Below are 12797 nucleotides of genomic sequence, written 5' to 3'. Positions count from 1 at the left end.
TGACTGTTCCTTCCAAGTGCATGTGTCTTACATTGTATGTTGTCTTAAATCTCTCTTGGAGATGAATAGCACTTAAATAATTTATTAAAATGAACTGCTAGGTATTGTATTATGATTTTAGATAAACCATTAACTTAGCTTGTATCTTTAAGATTTTGGACAGAATATTAAATATAATTTTAATCAGCTATAGGAAGGCCAGGGATTTTGGAGGAAATACTAGGGCCAAAAACTTTTGATACAGCTTAAACACCTAAGTTGTGTGTGAGTTTAAGCAGCCAATATTAATTTCAGTGTGGTTGATCATTAAGATCTTCTTATCTAACTAGCATACATTAAAGCAATGTGCAGGTTTTCATGGGGATGGGATGATAATTGAGGAGCATGGTGACTAAGTATTTATTATGTAGATGGGCTATGCTGCTTTTTTGCTTTGAAGGAAATAATGAGAATTAGACAAGGAAACTGCAAAGGCTACTGGGGACAAAAAGGCTCTTTCTCTCAGTGTGGGATTGAAATGCGCAGCAGGGTTAGTTAGTCCCTCCTCTGCACCCTCATGCACTTGGTTCTGCTTTGCTGAACGCTCTCATTGTGTGGCACTGTAATGATTTGTTGATGTTCTGTGTCTCAGTGAAACTATACTTGGCCCAGCCTTGGTCTTCTTTTTGTCAGCCTCGTCTAGCACAATGCTAGCAGTGAGTTTTTTGAATATATGATTTATATTTCTGAAATAGCAGATTAGCAGGCATATTTTAGTCCAGTATTTCAAATATTGGCAAATATTTTGAATAGTGAAAAGGGTTTGGGAGGCATTTTCGCCCCCAAAGCATATTATGTGTTCATTCAAAAAAAAGTTCTGTAATCTCACATTTCTATAGCTAGTAGGTTCCAAAGAGCAATTTGGTGCTGAGGCCTACTGGAACGGGGTAAGAAATCCTTCCTCAGGCAGGTGTTTATACCTTTTCTCCTCTCCTCTATATTTCTGTAAAGTGCTGGGTGTGAACACCCACCTTTGTTTATTAAAGGCCTTCAGTACACCTGGCTGTATATTGTGCTGAGGAAACAGTAGTGACCAAAAGCTTGGACTCTTGCCTCAGGGATGGAGTTTATTTTCTGAAGTATCAGAAGCAGACTCAAGTCTTAGGAGTTGCACAGTGAATGTTCTTGCTATCTTCTTCTCTTGAGGGCACATAGACAACGTTTTGTTTTCATGTCTCTTGGTGACACATAGAAAACCATAAATCAGAACATACAAGAGTCAAAGATTTGCTATTTGGGATAAGAACGCTCTGCTGCAAGCAAAATTAGAAAAGGATATTTTGATGTACATTTTCCTTCTCTATCTACTCTCGCCCCAAACACATATTTTGTTTCTTCATAACACATTGATGTTACTTCATTTTCACCAGTGTACCAGCTCGAGAACCCAATTTTTTTGTGGAAATTGAGTCACTTTTGAATAACTATAGTGATTTGTAGATTACTCCTCTCTGACAGTGTTCCTGAGGGACATTATGATTAAACCGGATGATAGGAGATTTGTACTAGCAGGTCACTTTGATGGGTGGACATATTGGGACCTTTCAGTGACTGGGGGTTCTTTAAAGCACATCTTGGGGGTGAGAGATGGATTTTATTGAACGTTGCTCATTGAAATTCTGACTGTGCCAGGGCCATGCTTGTGGAGTGGCTGTGCGACCCTGAGATTATGGCCCTGCCGGCCTCACTGGTGAGTCTTTCCTTTTTAAGCAACAATCTCTGCTGCTTATTGTAATGCCACATGTGATGCCACATCACTTAACCCCGAGTCTCAGAATCCTCAGCTGTAAAACTGGGATCATTTGATGAACTTCCGAGTGGTTTTGAAGATTGAATAACATCTGTGAAGTGCTTGTTTACAGGGCTAAGAACAGAGTAGGCTCTCAGTGCATAACAGCTATTTTTATCCCTTATAATGGACTAGAGGTCCAGTGCACAAAATCGTGCATGCATAGCTCGCCACTGCTGCTGCCGCTCTCCGCCCCACCTCCTGCCCCATCCGCCCGCCTGCTGTGAGCTGCCCTGCCCCGCTGCCCTGAGCCACTGCTCGAAGGCCGGAGGGGAGGGACTGAGAGGTGGTCAATGCACCTCATGGTGACTGATCAAATGGTCGTTCCGATCGTTACGCTTATGGTCCCTGGCCTTTTATTATATAGGATGTGCATCTTTGTTATATTCTCTTCTGAAGAATTCTGATGAATCTTTCACACCTTACTTTTTTTTTTTTTTTTTTTTTTACCCTTTTAGTGTTGCCATGAGGTCACCACTTGTTTTTGCTCTGGGCCTTTACCTGGAAACACTAGTTATATTATAATTTTTCCATTAAATGTGTTTGGTGCTATTTATGGAAAGGCTGTAAGCGCTTTGATCTTCCACTCCCCAGCTCTGTGACACTGGGAAACTGCTGAGCCTCTCTGCCCATTTGTCATCTGTAGAATGGGCTGAAAACAGCACCTACTGTACAGAGTTTGTATTTGCAGTCACTGAGATAATACATGTTAAGTACACTTAGAATAATCAACAAGTGATTATTATAAAGGTGAGCGTAGGTACTGTGAGAATACGAAGGCTGGACACTAACCCAGCTTTGAGTGGTGATCATGAACTACTCCCCAGAGGGTGTCAAGCCTCATTGAGTTAGTCAAGAGAAGAAAGGGCAGAAAGGGTGTTCCCTGAAGGCAAATGTCTACAAGGATTTTACTGGTGATGGGCAGAAACTGCTGGGAGATGAAGTAGAGAGGTCAGCAGGGAGCAGATGTGGAGGGCTTGTTTTTCAAGCCAAGAGGCTCTGATTGTATTCCTGGGAAATGAGGAACCACGGAGGAACTTGTGCAGTTGGTCTGACATGGGGAATCAGAGTTCAACAGCATCCACATGGAGACACTGAGTCCTGAGGGAAGACGATCCAAGAGGCCCTTTAGGAAAGGGACAGTGAGGAGGGCCAAGGGACATAGCCACTGTTTGCATCAGCTGCTCGCCTTTAAGTCTAGGGGACTTGAAGTAAAACCACAGAAAGGTATAACTTGCCATGCTTTGATTCCCTTTGAGAAAATGGATGAGGTGGCTGCAATGTGAATTTTTTAAAAAAATATAGTTTTATTGATTTCAGAGAGGAAGGGAGAGGGAGCGAGAAACATCAATGATGAGAGAGAATCATTGATCGGCTGCCTCCTGCACACCCCCTACTGGGGATGGAGCACACAACCTGGGGATGTCCCTTGACTGGAATCAAACTGGGGGCTCTTCAGTCTGCAGGCTGACACTCTATCCACTGAGCCAAACCAGCTTGGGCCATTTCTGTTATGGAGAAAATCTGCTCAGGAAGTAGAAGGTGGTCGCCCCACATTTCTGCCTGGCACACTGTTTGGGACGCTGCTTGTGTGTGCGCACTAGGGGCGCAAGTCTGCTGGCTTGTGCAGGGTAAGAACCACTATTCTCCATTTTCCTGTAATTGCAAAATTATCTTTTCTTACAGTGTGTTCTTGTTAGCCAATTTCCTCTTGATTAACTTTGTGTCTGGGATTGCCAGTTATCTTTTTGACTATTTTTTTCTAATTATTTTCTCACTGTGGTTAGAAGTAGAAATGGAAATACATCAGGAAATGATTTATATGAAAAGGAATCTTCTCCGCACCCCTAAGTACATGCACATAAACAAGAAAAATGAAGACTAGCAACTAACTTTCATTTCTTTGGATAGACTATTGTGTTTTGTTACGCCATTTGGAAGAAGAGTAATAGAAGTAAATGTAAATGTATGTTGGGGTGATAGACAGCTGGCTATCCGAAGTGAGTATCAGCTTTGTGGAAGGAATAGAGACATTTTCTTGTCATTTGTTTGGAATTGCCTGGTGGCTAGAGAGTGTTTCTCTTGCCACAGCGCTGCAATAAAAGTAAACACATACTTTTCTAAGACACAGATAGAGAGTGCTTTGAAATGTTTAAATAAAGAGCATTTACAATATGCTCACAGTGTTTGATTCTTAACCCCTCCAGTAGAGCAGCCCCACAGTCCTCAAGCATCACTAATGTTGAAGGCAGAGAGGAGGCGGGGAATCTGGTGCTGGACTTGCCCTCCTGTGGGAACTAGAAAACTGGACACCATATGGGGCAGCCAGGACTATGATCCTTGAGAGAAGAGAATCAGTCAGGTGAGCCCTCATCTGCCTGCTGTTCTGCTGGAGCCTTTGTCCTGGGAGGGGAGCCCTAGGAGCATGGTGGTCTCATGGAGTCCAGGGCTACCCAAGAGGCTGGGATCTGTATGGCAGGGCCCTGGGGAGCCCAGAAGCTGGACTGTGTACATATATTAGGTGAGACCAGCAGAGAGCAGCTGCTACCAGGTTTGGAAGAGAATGGCCCTACCAGAGGTCATGTAGTACTGAGACAGATGGGGAGTTCTGGCCTATTGAGGTGGAGAGACCACACTGAGCACCTTAGCCATTCTAATGAGACACCAGAAAGACCACATCTTAGGAGTAAGGGCCATACCTTGGAGTAGGGCCATATGCTAGAATCACTGACATAGCTGAAATAGACTTAGTGTCTTAACCAGGTATAAAACCAAGCCTGACAGGATTAAGAGGATCTGCCAGTAATTTAATTGCCATTGGAATCAAACAGAATACCTTCTAATTGTCTACTTTATAATGGGAAAGAAGCCTACAAAAAGCAGAAAAATGTGACTCATATTTAAAATGAAAAGCAGTCAGTACAAACAGACAATGCCTTTAAAACTGTGTTATGTTAGATCTTGGTCTCTAAAAGCATCGGGACTTTTTGGAGAAATGACTTCATCTAGAGAAGAGATGGGATAGGTACAAGATGACCCCAGAACTTGTTTTTTGGTAATGTCAGCAAGTAAGGATATAGAAGTAAGAAAAAAATGATGGTGCATGTCACAAAGATAAAGGGGCTCCCACTGGCTAAATCTGAGACAGTTTGAGCACCAGAATAATTAAGTCAGTGATAAATTATAAACTATCGAAAAAGTAGGACTTCACGCATCTATTTTGATCATAAGTAGATAAATAGACTAATAATGTACAACGCTGAGTAATGACTGACAATGTGGAGGGAATGCTGGCATTGGAGCAATCAGCATGTTGTGGCCATTGCAATCCAGTTTAGATCAGGCAAGGATCACCAATGAATGCTCAATCTAGGGGGAAATGTTGCCAGGGGACAGGTATTTTCATGGTCTTAAAGTATCTCCCCACAGATAACTTATTAGTTGCAAGGGAAAACTTAGCAATTTTCCATTGAAGAAATTAAACAAAACCTTGGCGGGGTGATCAAAATTAACCTCGCCAAGGAGAGTCCTGGACTGTATATGCTTTCAGATATACCTGGAGAGGAAACCATTGCCTCCGTAGTTTTGGCTGATAATGCATGACCTGAATCGAGTCATGAGGAAATGTCAGACAAGTCAAAAGGAAATGTTTTATTCATATAAATAAGGGGGAGGGCTATATTTTTCTAAAGTGTCAGTGTAAAAAAAGACAAAGTAAAGCTGTGTGCTTCAGATTAATGGTAATTAGTACCAGACCTGACCCTGAACTGGATCCTCAGTTGGAGGAAAAGATGCTCCAGTGTGCGTTTGGTTAATTGAAAATGGTGGTAGATGAAAGTATTATATCAATTTTAAATCTAACATAGATAACATTATGGCTATTTAAGTATTCTGCTATTTATAAGAAATAAATTCACAAGTATTTAGATGTAAAAAAGCCCTGATGATTATCTCCACGTGCCTCAGAAAGAAAATGTTGAGTGATGTGTCTGTAGACAAAGAGTGAATTATGAAGTATAAAGGTTATACTTAATAATTCTTTGAACTAGTTCTTTGAACTAGTATTATTGTACAAGTTTGAAGTTATTTCCAAGTTAAGAAAACACCCAGCAATATAACAATGGCTTATCGAGAAAAGGAGAGTATGTGAAAAAGATACATGCGTTTCTTAACTATCTACGTGTGGATTTTCTGCCTTTTGGTTGTCTCTGGTAAATGAACATTTAATCCTATCACACAACATCTGTGTCATTCAGCAGGCAAAGCCATTTCTATATCTATTGGCTAAGAAAGTAAATCTACTGCAAGAAGAAATAACAAGCTTGCTTTCCAAGTTGAAACCATTATCTCATTTCGTGCCATAGAAGAATTTAGAATGGGGAGTCATAGAGGTGGTTCTAATCCCTCCTTTGATACTTGCCGGCTGAATGGTCATGGGAAAGTTCTGTAACTTTGGGAAGTTCAGCTGCTGCATTTTTATTTATTTATTTTTAATGATGAAAAAATGTGGGTTTTTTTTTATTGCTTTCAGAGAGAGGAAGGGGGAGGGAGAGAGAGATAGAAACATCAATGATGAGAGAGAATCATTGATTGACTGAACCCTACTAGGGATCAAGCCCACAAACTGGGCATGTGCCCTGATCTGGAATTGAACTGTGTTATGACCCCCTGGTTCATAGGTCAATGCTCAACCACTGGAGTCACACCGGCCAGGCCAACTGCAGTATTTTTAAATAATACTTGCCTATTTTCAAGATCTTATGGCTCAATGAGAAAATGCATGTGAGAGCTCTTTGTAAATAATAATGGTTTCCTGTACGAACATTAAATTACTACTAATAGTTATGGCTAAAGATTAACAATGGCTTAGACTGAGGTAGAGATTTTTTTTTTAACTCCAAGGGCTCTTTTTTCTTGTAAATGTCAAGTTTAATTCGAGAAGAGAGACTTTCCCCAGTAGACCCTTTGGTTCCTTCCAGTTGCCCTCTTTCTTATTTCTTGTCTTTCTTGTTCCAGGCAAAGCTTCTGTGACTGCAGGAGTTGGGGATTCTCTGAATTTCAAGAATAGTGAAGTGGGATCACAGCAGATGGTGTATGAAAGCCAGCATGCATGTAAGTCAGATTCATTGTTCTGCCCATTCCCAGACATCTCACGGATCTGAAGTGCCTCAAATAGCTCCTGCTTTGCTCTGAGATTGTGTGTGAGGCTCTGATGGATGGAGGGATCTTCCAAGTCTTTGAGATGCCCAGGTCAAAATCAGCCAAGGTTTTGGAGGAGAAAGGGCTGAAGAAGCTAGCTTCCTCATAGGAGGAGGAAGACAACATGGGCCAGGGAGATAGAAATTCATAAACCAAAGGGCACAGGAAATAATGTCTGCCCCAGTCACAGAAATGACTGAAAAGGTGTTGCTGGATCTGAAGCCACATAGACCACCTTTAAAAGTTTAACATTTAAACTTGATATTTAAAAGGAGAAAGGCTGCTTGAATTAAAGAAAATCTCTGCCTTAGTGTAAGCGATTTTTCATCTTTAACCAAAACTATTACTAATAATTTAATTTTATAGAAGAAATGATCAGGGAAGGTTCTAGGAGACCTGGGAGAGGCATTTGGGGCCAGGCCTTTTCCTTTAACCTGGAGTTACTCTTTATCCTGGAAGATGACAGTTCCCAGGTCTGCCCTTCCCTGTGGAGTTGATAGTCTTGGCCGGCGCTGCCAGCGTCAGTCTGAGATGAGATGAAGAGCTTGCTCTGAACATAGGCCAGTAAACGGCTTCCTTCATTGAGAAAGTCCTGTGCCCAAAGCAAAACTCGGCTGAACTAGCCAGGATTCTGAGTGTTGGTAGTTAGTTTCCATTCTGGCACATGATTACTATGTTTATATCCAAACAATATATTGATGCTTTTTGTCCATTTTTAAGCTTGATAATAGTGATTATGTGAAGTATTCTGCAACTAGCATTTTTCACTCAGTTATGTTGTTAAAATTCACTTGTTGCATGCAATGGTAGTAAATTAAATTTTAATGTTAAATAAAGTTTTGTTGTGAAAATCTATTACACTTTATCTGTTGCGCCACTTCCTTCCAACTTTTGATATTCTTTTGCCAGTCTAGCGGATATAAAATAGCATATTATTGTGGCCTTAATTTGCATTTTCCTGATTAATACTGTCATTGAGCATCTTTCTTTTTAGTATCTTTGGAAAACAGACTTAATGACTTTAAAGTAGAGAAATTTTTCAGTCTTATATGGCTAGTGCAGTGTTGTTTGTTTTATTTGTTTTGGAAACAAAGTCTAACCTCTCTTTTAACCCTGTGTGTTTTTTTTATTGTTAATTTTTTCATTTGGATTGAAGTTTTTGTTGATTTGTGTTCTCATTCAATTTTTTTTTCCTTTGGTCTGCTGGTTTGGAAAGTATGCATTCTATTTCTTTTTTTTTTAAAACAAATTTTTTTTTTTATATTTTATTGATTTTTTACAGAGAGGAAGGGAGAGAGATAGAGAGTTAGAAACATCGATGAGAGAGAAACATCGATCAGCTGCTTCCTGCACATCCCCCACTGGGGATGTGCCTGCAACCCAGGTACATGCCCTTGACTGGAATCGAGCCTGGGACCTTTCAGTCCGCAGGCCGACACTCCATCCACTGAGCCAAACCGGTTTCGGCTGCATTCTATTTCTTGTTCTTCTAATGATTGCCCTGAAAGTGTACACTTAACAGTTTTGAAGTCAATCAGTAGTTAAGGTATTTTAATCCTCGTCCAGAATAACATAAAATTCATAGGATACCTAATGAGGACTGTCTTCTGTGTGTACGTGTTTTTCTCAGTGTTTCAGTTCTGTTGTATGTTTCACCGTACAGTTAGACAGCAATTGTTTAGAGTTGTAACTGTTTAACTTTATGTGTTTATGATTTCTTGCTTTCCGCCGGCATGATCTCACTCAATAATAGGAGGGCCTCGGTCTTAACAATAAAAAACTTTCTTGGGATTAACCCAGGACCACTTTCGTTCCCTTTGGGAATCCTGCTTTCAGGTTGGGCTTTCCCCACGTGGCTGAAAGCTGAAGGCTAGATGCCTGTCCCATTGCTGGCCCTCAGAGTCGCCTCTGGGGCAACTCCTGCTTTCTTCTGCGCTCAGGTTTCAGTGCTCTGTTCCTGCCACCTCCTCCTGGGGGTTGTTTCTTTACCTGGAGCCTCACCAACGCATTGAGAAGTACTTTTTAAAAATAATTTATTCAGAATTATAGTATAGCGGAAAGGCCCTACAGATATCTTGTCCACCACAGTTCCTAAATTGGCAGTGCCCAAGTGATATTTTAAAATCAGGGTTTTTTTTCGGTACATGTTCTTTATAAATTTTCTTAAACCTTTTAAGTTTTACTTGAAAAATTATTTTACCTACAGATGGGAAAATATTAAAGTAGTGATTTCTTTGAAAGCTAGCTTAACCACATTTGTACTCATATCTCATATTATATCCTTACACTTTTGCCTATTTTTTCTTTCTTTTTTTTTTCTTCTAGTTAATCTATTGAATATGTACTTCCTTGGAAATTGGAATCACTACTTTTGGGATAACTCGTAAGGACAGAGTTCCTACTCAGCACCCCTTTACTTATGCCTCCCAGTCTATTTTCTTTTAAAGTGTCATCTATATTCCTATCCAGAATACTGCACATAAACGTTCCGTTGTGGATCTATGCCCGCAGATGCTTTTCCTTCTCACACGGAGTGCAGAAAATTGCCGTTTGCTGTTGTGAATTAGAGGCATCATCTGTCACTCCCTGTCCTTACATTCTGCATCCCCTTAGGAGGTGTAGAAAGCAGCATAACGCTTTTGGTCTATAAAGTGTTAGATTGACTTTGGCACATGAAAAATTCGTTATTTCAAAATGGATGTAAGGCGAGCTGCCTGATTTCATCGTTCACGCATTCTGCAGGACATGAGCATGCCATGCCTTTGCAGAGGCTCACAGCTCTGACAGCCGGTGTGTGTGTGTATTAGGATTTTGTGAGAAAGTGGTATGGCAGGGATGTTTCCAATCTGCAAAGCCTTTCTGCTTTGTAGGCCACAGGTAGCACTCTGTAATACCAGTGTAATCACAGAAAAGGCAGGCACTGAAATGTCCCTAGGAAATGCTGAGCTCTGTGGCTAGAGATTCTCTGAGGGACTCATGTCATTGACCCCGCACTTTCATTTGGAAGATGTCAGTATCACGGAACTCTGTGGCTTTTTCTCCCTGGGAAGCAAATCCTAACAGAAGTTGCTAACTCCTCATCACCTGCGTTAGGGCTGGCTGTTAGTTCAGGCACTACTGCTGCTTTTTCGTTTGGTTAGCTGAGCAGTCGGAAGCTTCACCCCAGAGAGTTAAGTAGGCCTCGAGCAGCTCACCAGGGAAGGCCAGAGCTTCCAGAAGAGTCCCTTCCCAGCCTCTGGGCTGGGGAGCCATCACTCGCGAGTGGTCCCTGCTTGGGTGCAGGGAAGGGAATTGAATGGCCATTGCTCCCAGTTCGCTTTGCCTGGGCCGGCCGGTCATGTGGTAGAGCAATGCCTGGCCATGTGAGCCTCCCATTCCTCGTCTTTTACTAGAAATATGTGTCCCTTTGAAAGTTATGATTTGGATCATTAGCTTATTTTGAACTCTGGTCACATCTAAACGATGCAGAGACAGCCCAAGAATACAGACAGCCTTTCAGATGGACTTCCCAGTTGGGGTGTTAAAAACTGGGACTTGACAGTCATTGTCAACACGAGTGAGTACCCATGAATCAGAGTTTGGTCACTGGCCCCATCCTGTGTCTCAGGGCAGTGCTTCGCTGCACATGCTCCCGTATCTCATGAACTTTGATCCTATCCGTGCTCCTCTGGGCTGAGATCTGTCGCTCATCTCTGATGTGGCACTCAAACACTTGGCCATTCATAACATTTTCACTCTTTCTCACACGAGGTTTGAACTTGTATATTTCTAAATAAGGTTTTGAAAAGTAATATTGCTTTAAACACCTTCTTCTCCATCCTGTCCTCCTTTCTGTTTACCCAATTTACCTCTGCATGCTTGTTTTGCACCCTTTATTTGATGCCTGCAAAATGCCCACAATAATTTGCTTTTTTGCCGTTGCCTCAGTTAGGGTGGTTGGGGCTTGGCAGCAAAGCATTGATGGAGCCATATTAGGTTCACCAGCAGCCAGATGACATGGCTTCAAGTTGAAGTTCTATTCACAGCCTGTGTGACTTTGGCTAATAACTTAGCTTTTCTGAGTTTCCCCTTCTGATAACTAATAACTACCTTAATCTGTTCACATGGTAGAGCAGTGGTTCTCTGAAAAATTATTGAGAACCCTAAAGAGCTTTGCTTAAGTGGGTTATATATAGCATTTTGTGGTAGGCAGAAAAACGGCTCCCCAGCTCCCCAAACTTGTGAATGTTACTCTCCATGGCAAAAGGGACTGCACGTGGTTAAACAAAGGTCTCGGGATGCGGAGTTATCCTGGGTTACCAGGTGGCTCAGTGTAATCCACGGGTCCTAATAAGAGGGCGCAGGGGCGTTAGAGTCAGAGTGGGAATTTCAAGGATGGAAGCAGAGGTTGAAGTGATGCCACTGATGGAAGGGAGACCTCGAGATACAGAGAACAGGCAGCCTATAGAAGCTGGAAAAGGCAAGGGGCATATTCTCCCCTCACTCCAGGAGGACCTCAGTCCTGCCAACACCTTCCTCTTAGCCTATAAGATCCATTTTCAGTCTTCTGACCTCCAGAACTATACGATGATTCATGTTATTTTAAGCCACCATGTCTGTAGGAGTAGGAAAGTCATGCAAATATTTTCTGTGTTAGAAATTAAAAGTAAGAGATATAAAAACTATTACTTTTGCCCTGGCTGGGTGGCTCAGTTGGTTGGAGTGTTATCCCATGTGAGCGCACACACACACGCATATGCATGCATACACACACATACACACACAAATTTGGGCTCAGTTCCTGATCAGGGAGCATGCCTAGGTTGCAGGTTCAATTGCCAGCCAGGGCACAAACGGGAGGCCTCCCCCTCCCCCTCCCCCTCCCCCTCCCCCTCCCCCTCTCCAATACATAAAAGCATATCCTTGGGTGAGGATTTAAAAAATATGTAAAAATATTAATTTACTATCTATAATAATAAAGAATAATATGCTAATTAGACCAGATGTCCTTCCGGACGACCTTCTGGATGAAGCCAGGGCTTCGAGGGAAGCCCGGGGCCCGGGTGCCAGAGGGAAGCCGTTGCTGGCAGCCAGGGGAAGGAAGTCCTACTTTTGCACGAATTTCATGCATCGGGCCTCTGGTAAAATAATAATGAACTTAGCATAAATGTCTTTTGGGGGGATAACTCTTTCCCAGCTGTTAGTGAGAAGTCTACCGCTGCTGTGCATTTTGTAAATCTCTTTATTGTCTGGCTTAGCGGAAACTAGTGGAGTCTAATCCGCTTCTGCATTCTAGTTGTTGTGGCCTCATGTGTCGTGTAGCCTCTGAAAAACTCCCCTGTATACTCATGAGAGAGTGAACATCAAAAGGCAAACACCATCTTAGTATTATTATGAAAATTATTCTGGCTTGATGGACTCTACCTAAAAAGGTGTCAGGGATTCCCAGAAACCCCCAAACCCACTTAGAGAACTTCTGGGCTAGAACAGAGCCACATGGCCACACCCGACTGCAAAAGAGTCTGAGAATTGCAGTTCTTATTCTGCGTGCTAGTTCTGTTATTAAGGAAGAAAGGGAGAATTGGTATTTTAGTACAATTAGCAATCTCAAATGCTTACTATATCAAAGCTTGATACCCATGGTAAGTCGGTGATCACTAAGATGTTCTCTTAACCTGTTCTTATTTTAGCTTGGAAAAATGGGCATTTTGCTTCGACCGCTTCACTTAGAAATACTTATGACAGAACACAATGGCCTGTAGGCAGAGGCATAATTGCAGTGAATTGCAAT

The 12797-nt window shown here is 41.9% G+C and overlaps 1 protein-coding gene across 3 annotated transcripts in view; it reads left to right on the top strand.

The window, feature by feature from the left end:
* SGMS1 (sphingomyelin synthase 1) overlaps positions 1-12797 on the top strand; it is a 250458-nt gene that overhangs the window by 82101 nt on the left and 155560 nt on the right. For all 3 annotated transcript variants that reach the window (XM_081104565.1, XM_081104567.1, XM_081104569.1), the window contains exon 3: positions 6845-6940. The gene's annotated coding sequence lies outside the window, so the exon portion shown is untranslated. The remainder of the gene's footprint in view (positions 1-6844; positions 6941-12797) is intronic.

This window comes from Myotis nattereri (genome assembly GCF_964212035.1).
Source record: "Myotis nattereri genome assembly, chromosome: 13".
NCBI lineage: Eukaryota > Metazoa > Chordata > Mammalia > Chiroptera > Vespertilionidae > Myotis > Myotis nattereri.
The sequence above is the reverse complement of the archived record's forward strand: the minus strand, read 5'-3'. Positions and strand labels throughout refer to the sequence as shown.